This window comes from Lithobates pipiens, unplaced genomic scaffold (genome assembly GCF_037356315.1).
Source record: "Lithobates pipiens isolate NorthernLeopardFrog02 unplaced genomic scaffold, aLitPip1_a1.2 Scaffold_1, whole genome shotgun sequence".
Classification (NCBI taxonomy): domain Eukaryota; kingdom Metazoa; phylum Chordata; class Amphibia; order Anura; family Ranidae; genus Lithobates; species Lithobates pipiens.
In genome coordinates this window covers 113,790,869-113,808,698 of record NW_027507685.1, presented here as the reverse complement: position 1 = coordinate 113,808,698, position 17,830 = coordinate 113,790,869, and positions in this window count along the sequence as shown.

Here is a 17,830-nt window from a genome sequence, read left to right as displayed (position 1 = left end):
GTCCTAAATTTTCGGGAGGGCATGTTTGCAGAGTTAGGTTGGTTACTTGGGTTCAGGGGCCCGAAAGGTCCTAAATTTTCAGGAGGGCAGGTCTCCGAGTGAGGATGGTTACTTGGGTTCAGGGGCCCAAATGGTTCTAAATTTTCGGGAGGGCAGGTCTGCAGAGTGTGGTTGGTTACTTGGGTTCAGGGGCCCGAATGGTCCTAAATTTTCGGGAGGGCAGGTCTGCGGAGTTAGGTTGGTTACTTGGGTTCAGGGGCCCGAATGGTCCTAAATTTTCAGGAGGGCAGGTCTGCGAGTGAGGATGGTTACTTGGGTTCAGGGGCCCGAATGGTCCTAAATTTTTGGGAGGGCAGGTCTGCAAGTGAGGTTGGTTACTTGGGTTCAGGGGTCCGAAAAGGTCCTAAATTTTTGGGAGGGCAGGTCTTCGAGTGAGGTTGGTTACTTGGGTTCAGGGGCCCAAATGGTTCTAAATTTTCGGGAGGGCAGGTCTGCGGCGTGAGTTTGGTTACTTGGGTGCAGGGGCCCCAATGGTCCTCAATTTTCGGTAGGGCAGGTCTGCGGAGTTAGGTTGGTTACTTGGGTTCAGGGGCCCGAATGGTCCTAAATTTTCGGGAGAGCAGGTCTGCGAGTGAGGTTGGTTACTTGGGTTCAGGGGCCCGGATGGTCCTAAATTTTCGGGAGGGCAGGTCTGCAGAGTTAGGTTGGTTACTTGGGTTCAGGGGCCCGGATGGTCCTAAATTTTCGGGAAGGCAGGTCTGCGGAGTTAGGTTGGTTACTTGGGTTCAGGGGCCCGAATGGTCCTAAATTTTCAAGAGGGCAGGTCTGCGAGTGAGGATGGTTACTTGGGTTCAGGGGCCCGAATGGTCCTATATTTTTGGGAGGGCAGGTCTGCAAGTGAGGTTGGTTACTTGGGTTCAGGGGTCCGAAAAGGTCCTAAATTTTTGGGAGGGCAGGTCTTCGAGTGAGGTTGGTTACTTGGGTTCAGGGACCCAAATGGTTCTAAATTTTCGGGAGGGCAGGTCTGCGGCGTGAATTTGGTTACTTGGGTTCAGGGGCCCCAATGGTCCTCAATTTTCGGTAGGGCAGGTCTGCGGAGTTAGGTTGGTTACTTGGATTCAGGGGCCCGAATGGTCCTAAATTTTCGGGAGAGCAGGTCTGCGAGTGAGGTTGGTTACTTGGGTTCAGGGGCCCGGATGGTCCTAAATTTTTGGGAGGGCAGGTCTGCAGAGTTAGGTTGGTTACTTGGGTTCAGGGGCCCGGATGGTCCTAAATTTTCGGGAAGGCAGGTCTGCGGTGTTAGGTTGGTTACTTGGGTTCAGGGGCCCGAATGGTCCTAAATTTTAAGGAGGGCAGGTCTGCGAGTGAGGATGGTTACTTGGGTTCAGGGGCCCGAATGGTCCTAAATTTTTGGGAGGGCAGTTCTGCAAGTGAGGTTGGTTACTTGGGTTCAGGGGTCCGAAAAGGTCCTAAATTTTTGGGAGGGCAGGTCTTCGAGTGAGGTTGGTTACTTGGGTTCAGGGGCCCAAACGGTTCTAAATTTTCGGGAGGGCAGGTCTGCGGCGTGAGTTTGGTTACTTGGGTTCATGGGCCCCAATGGTCCTCAATTTTCGGTAGGGCAGGTCTGCGGAGTGAGGTTGGTTACTTGGGTTCAGGGGCCCGAATGGTCCTGAATTTTCGGGAGAGCAGGTCTGCGAGTGAGGTTGGTTACTTGGGTTCAGGGGCCCGGATGGTCCTAAATTTTCGGGAGGGCAGGTCTGCAGAGTTAGGTTGGATACTTGGGTTCAGGGGCCCAAATGGTTCTAAATTTTCGGGAGAGCAGGTCTGCGAGTGAGGTTGGTTACTTGGGTTCAGGGGCCCGGATGGTCCTAAATTTTCGGGAGGGCAGGTCTGCAGAGTTAGGTTGGTTACTTGGGTTCAGGGGCCCGGATGGTCCTCAATTTTCGGTAGGGCAGGTCTGCGGAGTTAGGTTGGTTACTTGGGTTCAGGGGCCCGAATGATTCTAAATTTTCGGGAGGGCAGGTCTGCGAGTGTGGTTGGTTACTTGGGTTCAGGGGCCCGAATGGTACTTAATTTTTGGCAGGGCAGGTCTGCAGAGTTAGGTTGGTTACTTGGGTTCAGGGGCCCGAATGGTCCTACATTTTCGGGAGGGCAGGTCTGCGACTGAGGTTGGTTACTTGGGTTCAGGGGTCCGAAAAAGTCCTACATTTTTGGGAGGGCAGGTCTTCGAGTGAGGTTGGTTCCTTGGGTTCAGGGGCCCAAATGGTCCTAAATTTTCGGGAGGGCATGTTTGCAGAGTTAGGTTGGTTACTTGGGTTCAGGGGCCCGAAAGGTCGTAAATTTTCAGGAGGGCAGGTCTCCGAGTGAGGATGGTTACTTGGGTTCAGGGGCCCAAATGGTTCTAAATTTTCGGGAGGGCAGGTCTGCAGAGTGTGGTTGGTTACTTGGGTTCAGGGGCCCGAATGGTCCTAAATTTTCGGGAGGGCAGGTCTGCGGAGTTAGGTTGGTTACTTGGGTTCAGGGGCCCGAATGGTCCTAAATTTTCAGGAGGGCAGGTCTGCGAGTGAGGATGGTTACTTGGGTTCAGGGGCCCGAATGGTCCTAAATTTTTGGGAGGGCAGGTCTGAAAGTGAGGTTGGTTACTTGGGTTCAGGGGTCCGAAAAGGTCCTAAATTTTTGGGAGGGCAGGTCTTCGAGTGAGGTTGGTTACTTGGGTTCAGGGGCCCAAATGGTTCTAAATTTTCGGGAGGGCAGGTCTGCGGCGTGAGTTTGGTTACTTGGGTGCAGGGGCCCCAATGGTCCTCAATTTTCGGTAGGGCAGGTCTGCGGAGTTAGGTTGGTTACTTGGGTTCAGGGGCCCGAATGGTCCTAAATTTTCGGGAGAGCAGGTCTGCGAGTGAGGTTGGTTACTTGGGTTCAGGGGCCCGGATGGTCCTAAATTTTCGGGAGGGCAGGTCTGCAGAGTTAGGTTGGTTACTTGGGTTCAGGGGCCCGGATGGTCCTAAATTTTCGGGAAGGCAGGTCTGCGGAGTTAGGTTGGTTACTTGGGTTCAGGGGCCCGAATGGTCCTAAATTTTCAAGAGGGCAGGTCTGCGAGTGAGGATGGTTACTTGGGTTCAGGGGCCCGAATGGTCCTATATTTTTGGGAGGGCAGGTCTGCAAGTGAGGTTGGTTACTTGGGTTCAGGGGTCCGAAAAGGTCCTAAATTTTTGGGAGGGCAGGTCTTCGAGTGAGGTTGGTTACTTGGGTTCAGGGACCCAAATGGTTCTAAATTTTCGGGAGGGCAGGTCTGCGGCGTGAATTTGGTTACTTGGGTTCAGGGGCCCCAATGGTCCTCAATTTTCGGTAGGGCAGGTCTGCGGAGTTAGGTTGGTTACTTGGATTCAGGGGCCCGAATGGTCCTAAATTTTCGGGAGAGCAGGTCTGCGAGTGAGGTTGGTTACTTGGGTTCAGGGGCCCGGATGGTCCTAAATGTTTGGGAGGGCAGGTCTGCAGAGTTAGGTTGGTTACTTGGGTTCAGGGGCCCGGATGGTCCTAAATTTTCGGGAAGGCAGGTCTGCGGTGTTAGGTTGGTTACTTGGGTTCAGGGGCCCGAATGGTCCTAAATTTTAAGGAGGGCAGGTCTGCGAGTGAGGATGGTTACTTGGGTTGAGGGGCCCGAATGGTCCTAAATTTTTGGGAGGGCAGTTCTGCAAGTGAGGTTGGTTACTTGGGTTCAGGGGTCCGAAAAGGTCCTAAATTTTTGGGAGGGCAGGTCTTCGAGTGAGGTTGGTTACTTGGGTTCAGGGGCCCAAACGGTTCTAAATTTTCGGGAGGGCAGGTCTGCGGCGTGAGTTTGGTTACTTGGGTTCAGGGGCCCCAATGGTCCTCAATTTTCGGTAGGGCAGGTCTGCGGAGTGAGGTTGGTTACTTGGGTTCAGGGGCCCGAATGGTCCTGAATTTTCGGGAGAGCAGGTCTGCGAGTGAGGTTGGTTACTTGGGTTCAGGGCCCCGGATGGTCCTAAATTTTCGGGAGGGCAGGTCTGCAGAGTTAGGTTGGTTACTTGGGTTCAGGGGCCCGGATGGTCCTAAATTTTCGGGAAGGCAGGTCTGCAGAGTTAGGTTGGTTACTTGGGTTCAGGGGCCCGAATGGTCCTTAATTTTCGGGAGGGCAGGTCTGCGAGTGAGGTTGGTTACTTGGGTTCAGGGGTCCGAAAAAGTCCGACATTTTTGGGAGGGCAGGTCTTCGAGTGAGGTTGGTTCATTGGGTTCAGGGGCCCAAATGGTCCTAAATTTTCGGGAGGGCAGGTCTGCGGCGTGAGTTTGGTTACTTTGGTTCAGGGGCCCGAATGGTCCTAAATTTTCCGGAGGGCAGGTCTGCGAGTGAGGTTGGTTACTTGGGTTCAGTGGCCAGGTGGTCCTAAATTTTCGGGAGGGCAGGCCTGCAGATTTAGGTTGGTTACTTGGGTTCAGGGGCCCGAATGGTCCTATATTTTCGGGAGGGCAGGTCTGCGAGTGAGGTTGGTTACTTGGGTTCAGGGGCCCGAATGGTCCTCAATTTTCGGGAGGGCAGGTCTGTGGAGTGAGGTTGGTTACTTGGGTTCAGGGTCCTGAATGGTCCTAAATTTTCGGGAGGGCAGGTCTGCGAGTGAGGTTGGTTACTTGGGTTCAGGGGCCCGAATGGTCCTCAATTTTAAGGAGGGCAGGTCAGCGGAGTGAGGTTGGTTACTTGGGTTCAGGGACCCGAATGGTTCTCATTTTTCGGGAGGGCAGGTCTGCGGAGTTAGGTTGGTTACTTGGGTTCAGGGGCCCGAATGGTTCTAAATTTTCGGGAGGGCAGGTCTGCAAGTGAGGTTGGTTACTTGGGTTCAGGGGTCCGAAAAGGTCCTAAATTTTTGTGAGGGCAGGTCTTCAAGTGAGGTTGGTTACTTGGGTTCAGGGGCCCAAATGGTTCTAAATTTTCGGGAGGGCAGGTCTGCGGCGTGAGTTTGGTTACTTGGGTTCAGGGGCCCGAATGGTCCTTAATTTTCGGCAGGGCAGGTCTGCGGAGTTAGGTTGGTTACTTGGGTTCAGGGGCCCGAATGGTCCTAAATTTTCGGGAGGGCAGGTCTGCGAGTGAGGTTGGTTACTTGGGTTCAGGGGCCCGGATGGTCCTAAATTTATCGGGAGGGCAGGTCTGCAGAGTTAGGTTGGTTACTTGGGATCAGGGGCCCGGATGGTCCTAAATTTTCATGAGGGCAGGTCTGCAGAGTAAGGTTGGTTACTTGGGTTCAGGGGCCCGAATGGTCCTACATTTTCCGGAGGGCAGGTCTGCGAGTGAGGTTGGTTACTTGGGTTCAGGGGTCTGAAAAAGTCCTAAATTTTTGTGAGGGCAGGTCTTCAAGTGAGGTTGGTTACTTGGGTTCAGGGGCCCAAATGGTTCTAAATTTTCGGGAGGGCAGGTCTGCGGCGTGAGTTTGGTTACTTGGGTTCAGGGGCCCGAATGGTCCTTAATTTTCGGCAGGGCAGGTCTGCGGAGTTAGGTTGGTTACTTGGGTTCAGGGGCCCGAATGGTCCTAAATTTTCGGGAGGGCAGGTCTGCGAGTGAGGTTGGTTACTTGGGTTCAGGGGCCCGGATGGTCCTAAATTTATCGGGAGGGCAGGTCTGCAGAGTTAGGTTGGTTACTTGGGATCAGGGGCCCGGATGGTCCTAAATTTTCATGAGGGCAGGTCTGCAGAGTAAGGTTGGTTACTTGGGTTCAGGGGCCCGAATGGTCCTACATTTTCCGGAGGGCAGGTCTGCGAGTGAGGTTGGTTACTTGGGTTCAGGGGTCTGAAAAAGTCCTACATTTTTGGGAGGGCAGGTCTTCGAGTGAGGTTGGTTCCTTGGGTTCAGGGGCCCAAATGGTCCTAAATTTTCGGGAGGGCAGGTCTGCGGCGTGAGTTTGGTTGCTTTGGTTCAGGGGCCCGAATGGTCCTAAATTTTCGGGAGGGCAGGTCTGCGGAGTTAGGTTGGTTACTTGGGTTCAGGGGCCCGAATGGTCCTAAATTTTCGGGAGGGCAGGTCTGCGAGTGAGGTTGGTTACTTGGGTTCAGGGGCCCGGATGGTAGTAAAATTTTTCGGGAGGGCAGGTCTGCAGAGTTAGGTTGGTTACTTGGGTTCAGGGGCCCGGATGGTCCTAAATTTTCGTGAGGGCAGGTCTGCAGAGTAAGGTTGGTTACTTGGGTTCAGGGGCCCGAATGGTCCTACATTTTCGGGAGGGCAGGTCTGCGACTGAGGTTGGTTACTTGGGTTCAGGGGTCCGAAAAAGTCCTACATTTTTGGGAGGGCAGGTCTTCGAGTGAGGTTGGTTCCTTGGGTTCAGGGGCCCAAATGGTCCTAAATTTTCGGGAGGGCATGTTTGCAGAGTTAGGTTGGTTACTTGGGTTCAGGGGCCCGAAAGGTCCTAAATTTTCAGGAGGGCAGGTCTCCGAGTGAGGATGGTTACTTGGGTTCAGGGGCCCAAATGGTTCTAAATTTTCGGGAGGGCAGGTCTGCAGAGTGTGGTTGGTTACTTGGGTTCAGGGGCCCGAATGGTCCTAAATTTTCGGGAGGGCAGGTCTGCGGAGTTAGGTTGGTTACTTGGGTTCAGGGGCCCGAATGGTCCTAAATTTTCAGGAGGGCAGGTCTGCGAGTGAGGATGGTTACTTGGGTTCAGGGGCCCGAATGGTCCTAAATTTTTGGGAGGGCAGGTCTGCAAGTGAGGTTGGTTACTTGGGTTCAGGGGTCCGAAAAGGTCCTAAATTTTTGGGAGGGCAGGTCTTCGAGTGAGGTTGGATACTTGGGTTCAGGGGCCCAAATGGTTCTAAATTTTCGGGAGGGCAGGTCTGCGGCGTGAGTTTGGTTACTTGGGTGCAGGGGCCCCAATGGTCCTCAATTTTCGGTAGGGCAGGTCTGCGGAGTTAGGTTGGTTACTTGGGTTCAGGGGCCCGAATGGTCCTAAATTTTCGGGAGAGCAGGTCTGCGAGTGAGGTTGGTTACTTGGGTTCAGGGGCCCGGATGGTCCTAAATTTTCGGGAGGGCAGGTCTGCAGAGTTAGGTTGGTTACTTGGGTTCAGGGGCCCGGATGGTCCTAAATTTTCGGGAAGGCAGGTCTGCGGAGTTAGGTTGGTTACTTGGGTTCAGGGGCCCGAATGGTCCTACATTTTCGGGAGGGCAGGTCTGCGACTGAGGTTGGTTACTTGGGTTCAGGGGTCCAAAAAAGTCCTACATTTTTGGGAGGGCAGGTCTTCGAGTGAGGTTGTTTCCTTGGGTTCAGGGGCCCAAATGGTCCTAAATTTTCGGGAGGGCATGTTTGCAGAGTTAGGTTGGTTACTTGGGTTCAGGGGCCCGAAAGGTCCTAAATTTTCAGGAGGGCAGGTCTCCGAGTGAGGATGGTTACTTGGGTTCAGGGGCCCAAATGGTTCTAAATTTTCGGGAGGGCAGGTCTGCAGAGTGTGGTTGGTTACTTGGGTTCAGGGGCCCGAATGGTCCTAAATTTTCGGGAGGGCAGGTCTGCGGAGTTAGGTTGGTTACTTGGGTTCAGGGGCCCGAATGGTCCTAAATTTTCAGGAGGGCAGGTCTGCGAGTGAGGATGGTTACTTGGGTTCAGGGGCCCGAATGGTCCTAAATTTTTGGGAGGGCAGGTCTGCAAGTGAGGTTGGTTACTTGGGTTCAGGGGTCCGAAAAGGTCCTAAATTTTTGGGAGGGCAGGTCTTCGAGTGAGGTTGGTTACTTGGGTTCAGGGGCCCAAATGGTTCTAAATTTTCGGGAGGGCAGGTCTGCGGCGTGAGTTTGGTTACTTGGGTGCAGGGGCCCCAATGGTCCTCAATTTTCGGTAGGGCAGGTCTGCGGAGTTAGGTTGGTTACTTGGGTTCAGGGGCCCGAATGGTCCTAAATTTTCGGGAGAGCAGGTCTGCGAGTGAGGTTGGTTACTTGGGTTCAGGGGCCCGGATGGTCCTAAATTTTCGGGAGGGCAGGTCTGCAGAGTTAGGTTGGTTACTTGGGTTCAGGGGCCCGGATGGTCCTAAATTTTCGGGAAGGCAGGTCTGCGGAGTTAGGTTGGTTACTTGGGTTCAGGGGCCCGAATGGTCCTAAATTTTCAAGAGGGCAGGTCTGCGAGTGAGGATGGTTACTTGGGTTCAGGGGCCCGAATGGTCCTATATTTTTGGGAGGGCAGGTCTGCAAGTGAGGTTGGTTACTTGGGTTCAGGGGTCCGAAAAGGTCCTAAATTTTTGGGAGGGCAGGTCTTCGAGTGAGGTTGGTTACTTGGGTTCAGGGACCCAAATGGTTCTAAATTTTCGGGAGGGCAGGTCTGCGGCGTGAATTTGGTTACTTGGGTTCAGGGGCCCCAATGGTCCTCAATTTTCGGTAGGGCAGGTCTGCGGAGTTAGGTTGGTTACTTGGATTCAGGGGCCCGAATGGTCCTAAATTTTCGGGAGAGCAGGTCTGCGAGTGAGGTTGGTTACTTGGGTTCAGGGGCCCGGATGGTCCTAAATTTTTGGGAGGGCAGGTCTGCAGAGTTAGGTTGGTTACTTGGGTTCAGGGGCCCGGATGGTCCTAAATTTTCGGGAAGGCAGGTCTGCGGTGTTAGGTTGGTTACTTGGGTTCAGGGGCCCGAATGGTCCTAAATTTTAAGGAGGGCAGGTCTGCGAGTGAGGATGGTTACTTGGGTTCAGGGGCCCGAATGGTCCTAAATTTTTGGGAGGGCAGTTCTGCAAGTGAGGTTGGTTACTTGGGTTCAGGGGTCCGAAAAGGTCCTAAATTTTTGGGAGGGCAGGTCTTCGAGTGAGGTTGGTTACTTGGGTTCAGGGGCCCAAACGGTTCTAAATTTTCGGGAGGGCAGGTCTGCGGCGTGAGTTTGGTTACTTGGGTTCATGGGCCCCAATGGTCCTCAATTTTCGGTAGGGCAGGTCTGCGGAGTGAGGTTGGTTACTTGGGTTCAGGGGCCCGAATGGTCCTGAATTTTCGGGAGAGCAGGTCTGCGAGTGAGGTTGGTTACTTGGGTTCAGGGGCCCGGATGGTCCTAAATTTTCGGGAGGGCAGGTCTGCAGAGTTAGGTTGGATACTTGGGTTCAGGGGCCCAAATGGTTCTAAATTTTCGGGAGAGCAGGTCTGCGAGTGAGGTTGGTTACTTGGGTTCAGGGGCCCGGATGGTCCTAAATTTTCGGGAGGGCAGGTCTGCAGAGTTAGGTTGGTTACTTGGGTTCAGGGGCCCGGATGGTCCTCAATTTTCGGTAGGGCAGGTCTGCGGAGTTAGGTTGGTTACTTGGGTTCAGGGGCCCGAATGGTCCTAAATTTTCGGGAGAGCAGGTCTGCGAGTGAGGTTGGTTACTTGGGTTCAGGGGCCCGGATGGTCCTAAATTTTCGGGAGGGCAGGTCTGCAGAGTTAGGTTGGTTACTTGGGTTCAGGGGCCCGGATGGTCCTAAATTTTCGGGAAGGCAGGTCTGCGGAGTTAGGTTGGTTACTTGGGTTCAGGGGCCCGAATGGTCCTAAATTTTCAAGAGGGCAGGTCTGCGAGTGAGGATGGTTACTTGGGTTCAGGGGCCCGAATGGTCCTATATTTTTGGGAGGGCAGGTCTGCAAGTGAGGTTGGTTACTTGGGTTCAGGGGTCCGAAAAGGTCCTAAATTTTTGGGAGGGCAGGTCTTCGAGTGAGGTTGGTTACTTGGGTTCAGGGACCCAAATGGTTCTAAATTTTCGGGAGGGCAGGTCTGCGGCGTGAATTTGGTTACTTGGGTTCAGGGGCCCCAATGGTCCTCAATTTTCGGTAGGGCAGGTCTGCGGAGTTAGGTTGGTTACTTGGATTCAGGGGCCCGAATGGTCCTAAATTTTCGGGAGAGCAGGTCTGCGAGTGAGGTTGGTTACTTGGGTTCAGGGGCCCGGATGGTCCTAAATTTTTGGGAGGGCAGGTCTGCAGAGTTAGGTTGGTTACTTGGTTTCAGGGGCCCGGATGGTCCTAAATTTTCGGGAAGGCAGGTCTGCGGTGTTAGGTTGGTTACTTGGGTTCAGGGGCCCGAATGGTCCTAAATTTTAAGGAGGGCAGGTCTGCGAGTGAGGATGGTTACTTGGGTTCAGGGGCCCGAATGGTCCTAAATTTTTGGGAGGGCAGTTCTGCAAGTGAGGTTGGTTACTTGGGTTCAGGGGTCCGAAAAGGTCCTAAATTTTTGGGAGGGCAGGTCTTCGAGTGAGGTTGGTTACTTGGGTTCAGGGGCCCAAACGGTTCTAAATTTTCGGGAGGGCAGGTCTGCGGCGTGAGTTTGGTTACTTGGGTTCAGGGGCCCCAATGGTCCTCAATTTTCGGTAGGGCAGGTCTGCGGAGTGAGGTTGGTTACTTGGGTTCAGGGGCCCGAATGGTCCTGAATTTTCGGGAGAGCAGGTCTGCGAGTGAGGTTGGTTACTTGGGTTCAGGGGCCCGGGTTGGTCCTAAATTTTCGGGAGGGCAGGTCTGCAGAGTTAGGTTGGTTACTTGGGTTCAGGGGCCCGGATGGTCCTAAATTTTCGGGAAGGCAGGTCTGCAGAGTTAGGTTGGTTACTTGGGTTCAGGGGCCCGAATGGTCCTTAATTTTCGGGAGGGCAGGTCTGCGAGTGAGGTTGGTTACTTGGGTTCAGGGGTCCGAAAAAGTCCTACATTTTTGGGAGGGCAGGTCTTCGAGTGAGGTTGGTTCATTGGGTTCAGGGGCCCAAATGGTCCTAAATTTTCGGGAGGGCAGGTCTGCGGCGTGAGTTTGGTTACTTTGGTTCAGTGGCCCGAATGGTCCTAAATTTTCCGGAGGGCAGGTCTGCGAGTGAGGTTGGTTACTTGGGTTCAGTGGCCAGGTGGTCCTAAATTTTCGGGAGGGCAGGCCTGCAGATTTAGGTTGGTTACTTGGGTTCAGGGGCCCGAATGGTCCTATATTTTCGGGAGGGCAGGTCTGCGAGTGAGGTTGGTTACTTGGGTTCAGGGGCCCGAATGGTCCTCAATTTTCGGGAGGGCAGGTCTGTGGAGTGAGGTTGGTTACTTGGGTTCAGGGTCCTGAATGGTCCTAAATTTTCGGGAGGGCAGGTCTGCGAGTGAGGTTGGTTACTTGGGTTCAGGGGCCCGAATGGTCCTCAATTTTCAGGAGGGCAGGTCAGCGGAGTGAGGTTGGTTACTTGGGTTCAGGGACCCGAATGGTCCTCAATTTTCGGGAGGGCAGGTCTGCGGAGTTAGGTTGGTTACTTGGGTTCAGGGGCCCGAATGGTTCTAAATTTTCGGGAGGGCAGGTCTGCAAGTGAGGTTGGTTACTTGGGTTCAGGGGTCCGAAAAGGTCCTAAATTTTTGTGAGGGCAGGTCTTCAAGTGAGGTTGGTTACTTGGGTTCAGGGGCCCAAATGGTTCTAAATTTTCGGGAGGGCAGGACTGCGGCGTGAGTTTGGTTACTTGGGTTCAGGGGCCCGAATGGTCCTTAATTTTCGGCAGGGCAGGTCTGCGGAGTTAGGTTGGTTACTTGGGTTCAGGGGCCCGAATGGTCCTAAATTTTCGGGAGGGCAGGTCTGCGAGTGAGGTTGGTTACTTGGGTTCAGGGGCCCGGATGGTCCTAAATTTATCGGGAGGGCAGGTCTGCAGAGTTAGGTTGGTTACTTGGGATCAGGGGCCCGGATGGTCCTAAATTTTCATGAGGGCAGGTCTGCAGAGTAAGGTTGGTTACTTGGGTTCAGGGGCCCGAATGGTCCTACATTTTCCGGAGGGCAAGTCTGCGAGTGAGGTTGGTTACTTGGGTTCAGGGGTCTGAAAAAGTCCTACATTTTTGGGAGGGCAGGTCTTCGAGTGAGGTTGGTTCCTTGGGTTCAGGGGCCCAAATGGTCCTAAATTTTCGGGAGGGCAGGTCTGCGGCGTGAGTTTGGTTGCTTTGGTTCAGGGGCCCGAATGGTCCTATATTTTCGGGAGGGCAGGTCTGCGGAGTTAGGTTGGTTACTTGGGTTCAGGGGCCCGAATGGTCCTAAATTTTCGGGAGGGCAGGTCTGCGAGTGAGGTTGGTTACTTGGGTTCAGGGGCCCGGATGGTAGTAACATTTTTCGGGAGGGCAGGTCTGCAGAGTTAGGTTGGTTACTTGGGATCAGGGGCCCGGATGGTCCTAAATTTTCGTGAGGGCAGGTCTGCAGAGTAAGGTTGGTTACTTGGGTTCAGGGGCCCGAATGGTCCTACATTTTCCGGAGGGCAGGTCTGCGAGTGAGGTTAGTTACTTGGGTTCAGGGGTCTGAAAAAGTCCTACATTTTTGGGAGGGCAGGTCTTCGAGTGAGGTTGGTTCCTTGGGTTCAGGGGCCCAAATGGTCCTAAATTTTCGGGAGGGCAGGTCTGCGAGTGAGGTTGGTTACTTGGGTTCAGGGGCCCGAATGGTCCTACATTTTCGGGAGGGCAGGTCTGCGGAGTGAGGTTGGTTACTTGGGTTCAAGGGCCCGAATGGTCCTAAATTTTCCGGAGGGCAGGTCTGCGAGTGAGGTTGGTTAATTGGGTTCAGGGGCCCGAATGGTCCTAAATTTTCAGGAGGGCAGGTCAGCGGAGTGAGGTTGGTTACTTGGGTTCATGGACCCGAATGGTCCTAAATTTTCAGGAGGGCAGGTTTGCGGAGTGAGGTTGGTTGCTTGGGTTACAGGGTCCGAATGGTCCCAAATTTTTGGGAGGGCGGGTCTTCGAGTGAGGTTGGTTACTTGGGTTCAGGGGCCCAAATCGTTCTAAATTTTCGGGAGGGCAGGTCTGCGGTGTGAATTTGGTTACTTGGGTTCAGGGGCCCAAATGGTTCTAAATTTTCGGGAGGGCAGGTCTGCAGAGTGTGGTTGGTTACTTGGGTTCAGGGGCCCGAATGGTCCTAAATTTTCGGGAGGGCAGGTCTGCGCAGTTAGGTTGGTTACTTGGGTTCAGGGGCCCGAATGGTCCTAAATTTGCAGGAGGGCAGGTCTGCGAGTGAGGATGGTTACTTGGGTTTAGGGGCCCGAATGGTCCTAAATTTTTGGGAGGGCAGGTCTGCAATTGAGGTTGGTTACTTGGGTTCAGGGGTCCGAAAAGGTCCTACATTTTTGGGAGGGCAGGTCTTCGAGTGAGGTTGGTTACTTGGGTTCAGGAGTCCAAATGGTTCTAAATTTTCGGGAGGGCAGGTCTGCGGCGTGAGGTTGGTTACTTGGGTTCAGGGGCCCGAATGGTCCTCAATTTTCGGTAGGGCAGGTCTGCGGAGTTAGGTTGGTTACTTGGGTTCAGAGGCCCGAATGGTCCTAAATTTTAGGGAGAGCAGGTCTGCGAGTGAGGTTGGTTACTTGGGTTCAGGGTCCCGGATGGTCCTAAATTTTCAGGAAGGCAGGTCTGCAGAGTTAGGTTGGTTACTTGGGTTCAGGGGCCCGAATGGTTCTTAATTTTCGGGAGGGCAGGTCTGCGAGTGAGGTTGGTTACTTGGGTTCAGGGGTCCGAAAAGGTCCTACATTTTTGGGAGGGCAGGTCTTCGAGTGAGGTTGGTTACTTAGGTTCAGGGGCCCAAATGGTTCTAAATTTTCGGAAGGGCAGGTCTGCGGCGTAAGTTTGGTTACTTGGGTTCAGGGGCCCCAATGGTCCTCAATTTTCGGTAGGGCAGGTCTGCGGAGTTAGGTTGGTTAATTGGGTTCAGGGGCCCGAATGGTCCTAAATTTTCGGGAGAGCAGGTCTGCGAGTGAGGTTGGTTACATGGGTTCAGGGGCCCGGATGGTCCTAAATTTTCGGGAGGGCAGGTCTGCAGAGTTAGGTTGGTTACTTGGGTTCAGGGGCCCCGATGGTCCTAAATTTTCGGGAAGGCAGGTCTGCGGAGTTAGGTTGGTTACTTGCGTTCAGGGGCCCGAATGGTCCTAAATTTTCAGGAGGGCAGGTCTGCGAGTGAGGATGGTTACTTGGGTTCAGGGGCCCGAAAAGGTCCTAAATTTTTGGGAGGGCAGGTCTTCGAGTGAGGTTGGTTACTTGGGTTCAGGGGCCCAAATGGTTCTAAATTTTCAGGAGGGTAGGTCTGCGGCGTGAGTTTGGTTACTTTGGTTCAGGGGCCCGAATGGTCCTAAATTTTCAGGAGGGCAGGTCTGCGAGTGAGGTTGGTTACTTGGGTTCAGGGGCCCGAATGGTCCTAAATTTTCGGGAAAACAGGTCTGCGGAGTTAGGTTGGTTACTTGGGTTCAGGGGCCCGAATGGTCCTAAATTTTTCAGGAGGGCAGGTCTGCGAGTGAGGATGGTTACTTGGGTTCAGGGGCCCGAATGGTCCTAAATTTTTGGGAGGGCACGTCTGCAAGTGAGGTTGGTTACCTGGGTTCAGGGGTCCGAAAAGGTCCTAAATTTTTGGGAGGGCAGGTATTCGAGTGAGGTTGGTTACTTGGGTTCAGGGGCCCAAATGGTTCTAAATTTTCAGGAGGGCAGGTCTGCGGCGTGAGTTTGGTTACTTGGGTTCAGGGGCCCCAATGGTCCTCAATTTTCAGTCGGGCAGGTCTGCGGAGTTAGGTTGGTTACTTGGGTTCAGGGGCCCGAATGGTCCTATATTTTCGGGAGAGCAGGTCTGCGCGTGAGATTGTTTACTTGGGTTCAGGGGCCCGGATGGTCCTACATTTTCGGGAGGGCAGGTCTGCAGAGTTAGGTTGGTTACTTGGGTTCAGGGGCCCGGATGGTCCTAAATTTTCGGGAAGGCAGGTCTGCGGAGTTAGGTTGGTTACTTGGGTTCAGGGGCCCGAATGGTCCTAAATTTTCAGGAGGGCAGGTCTGCGAGTGAGGATGGTTACTTGGGTTCAGGGGCCCGAAAAGGTCCTAAATTTTTTGGGAGGGCAGGTCTGCAGAGTTAGGTTGGTTACTTGGGTTCAGGGGCTGGAATGGTCCTTAATTTTCCGGAGGGCAGGTCTGCGAGTGAGGTTGGTTACTTGGGTTCAGGGGTCCGAAAAAGTCCTAAATTTTTGGGAGGGCAGGTCTTCAAGTGAGGTTGGTTCCTTGGGTTCAGGGGCCCAAATGGTCCTAAATTTTCGGGAGGGCAGGTCTGCGGCGTGAGTTTGGTTACTTTGGTTCAGGGGCCTGAATGGTCCTTAATTTTCGGCAGGGCAGGTCTGCAGAGTTAGGTTGGTTACTTGGGTTCAGGGGCCCGAATGGTCCTATATTTTCGGGAGAGCAGGTCTGCGCGTGAGGTTGTTTACTTGGGTTCAGGGGCCCAGATGGTCCTAAATTTTCCGGAGGGCAGGTCTGCGAGTGAGGTTGGTTACTTGGGTTCAGGGGCCCGAATGGTCCTAAATTTTCAGGAGGGCAGGTCTGCGAGTGAGGATGGTTACTTGGGTTCAGGGGCCCGAATGGTCCTTAATTTTTGGGAGGGCAGGTCTGCAAGTGAGGTTGGTTACTTGGGTTCAGGGGTCCGAAAAGGTCCTACATTTTTGGGAGGGCAGGTCTTCGAGTGAGGTTGGTTACTTGGGTTCAGGGGCCCAAATGGTTCTAAATTTTCGGGAGGGCAGGTCTGCGGCGTGAGTTCAGTTACTTGGGATCAGGGGCCCCAATGGTCCTCAATTTTCGGTAGGGAAGGTCTGCGGAGTTAGGTTGTTACTTGGGTTCAGGGGCCCGAATGGACCTAAGTTTTCGGGAGAGCAGGTCTGCGAGTGAGGTTGGTTACTTGGGTTCAGGGGCCCGGATGGTCCTAAATTTTCGGGAGAGCAGGTCTGCAGAGTTAGGTTGGTCACTTGGGTTCAGGGGCCGGGATGGTCCTAAATTTTCGGGAAGGCAGGTCTGCGAAGTTAGGTTGGTTACTTGGGTTCAGGGGCCCCAATGGTCCTCAATTTTCGGTAGGGCAGGTCTGCGGAGTGAGGTTGGTTACTTGGGTTCAGGGGCACGAATGGTCCTATATTTTCGGGAGAGCAGGTCTGCGAGTGAGGTTGGTTACTTGGGTACAGGGGCCCGGATGGTCCTAAATTTTCGGGAGGGCAGGTCTGCAGAGTTAGGTTGGTTACTTGGGTTCAGGGGCCCGGATGGTCCTAAATTTTCGGGAAGGCAGGTCTGCAGATTTAGGTTGGTTACTTGGGTTCAGGGGCCCGAATGGTCCTAAATTTTCAGGAGGGCAGGTCTGCGAGTGAGGATGGTTACTTGGGTTCAGGGGCCCGAATGGTCCTAAATTTTCAGGAGGGCAGGTCTGCGAGTGAGGATGGTTACTTGGGTTCAGGGGCCCGAATGGTCCTAAATTTTTGGGAGGGCAGGTCTGCAAGTGAGGTTGGTTACTTGGGTTCAGGGGTCCGAAAAGGTCCTACATTTTTGGGAGGGCAGGTCTTCGAGTAAGGTTGGTTACTTGGGTTCAGGATCCCAAATGGTTCTAAATTTTCGGGAGGGCAGGTCTGCTGCGTGAGTTTGGTTACTTGGGATCCGGGGCCCCAATGGTCCTCAATTTTCGGTAGGGCAGGTCTGCGGAGTTAGGTTGGTGCTTGGGTTCAGGGGCCCGAATGGTCCTAAATTTTCGGGAGAGCAGGTCTGCGAGTGAGGTTGGTTACTTGGGTTCAGGGGCCCGGATGGTCCTAAATTTTCGGGAGGGCAGGTCTGCAGAGTTAGGTTGGTCACTTGGGTTCAGGGGCCGGGATGGTCCTAAATTTTCGGGAAGGCAGGTCTGCGGAGTTAGGTTGGTTACTTGGGTTCAGGGGCCCCAATGGTCCTCAATTTTCGGTAGGGCAGGTCTGCGGAGTGAGGTTGGTTACTTGGGTTCAGGGGCCCGAATGGTCCTTAATTTTCGGGAGAGCAGGTCTGCGAGTGAGGTTGGTTACTTGGGTTCAGGGGCCCGGATGGTCCTAAATTTTCGGGAGGGCAGGTCTGCACAGTTAGGTTGGTTACTTGGGTTCAGGGGCCCGGATGGTCCTAAATTTTCGGGAAGGCAGGTCTGCAGTGTTAGGTTGGTTACTTGGGTTCAGGGGCCCGAATGGTCCTTAATTTTCGGGAGGGCAGGTCTGCGAGTGAGGTTGGTTACTTGGGTTCAGGGGCCCAAATGGTTCTAAATTTTCGGGAGGGCAGGTCTGCGGCGTGAGTTTGGTTACTTGGGTTCAGGGGCCCCAATGGTCCTCAATTTTCGGTAGGGCAGGTCTGCGGAGTTAGGTTGGTACTTGGGTTCAGGGGCCCGAATGGTCCTAAATTTTCGGGAGAGCAGGTCTGCGAGTGAGGTTGGTTACTTGGGTTCAGGGGCCCCAATGGTCCTCAATTTTCGGTAGGGCAGGTCTGCGGAGTTAGGTTGGTTACTTGGGTTCAGGGGCCCGAATGGTCCTAAATTTTCAGGAGGGCAGGTCTGCGAGTGAGGATGGTTACTTGGGTTCAGGGGCCCGAATGGTCCTAAATTTTTGGGAGGGCAGGTCTGCAAGTGAGGTTGGTTACTTGGGTTCAGGGGTCCGAAAAGGTCCTACATTTTTGGGAGGGCAGGTCTTCGAGTAAGGTTGGTTACTTGGGTTCAGGATCCCAAATGGTTCTAAATTTTCGGGAGGGCAGGTCTGCTGCGTGAGTTTGGTTACTTGGGATCCGGGGCCCCAATGGTCCTCAATTTTCGGTAGGGCAGGTCTGCGGAGTTAGGTTGGTGCTTGGGTTCAGGGGCCCGAATGGTCCTAAATTTTCGGGAGAGCAGGTCTGCGAGTGAGGTTGGTTACTTGGGTTCAGGGGCCCGGATGGTCCTAAATTTTCGGGAGGGCAGGTCTGCAGAGTTAGGTTGGTCACTTGGGTTCAGGGGCCGGGATGGTCCTAAATTTTCGGGAAGGCAGGTCTGCGGAGTTAGGTTGGTTACTTGGGTTCAGGGGCCCCAATGGTCCTCAATTTTCGGTAGGGCAGGTCTGCGGAGTGAGGTTGGTTACTTGGGTTCAGGGGCCCGAATGGTCCTTAATTTTCGGGAGAGCAGGTCTGCGAGT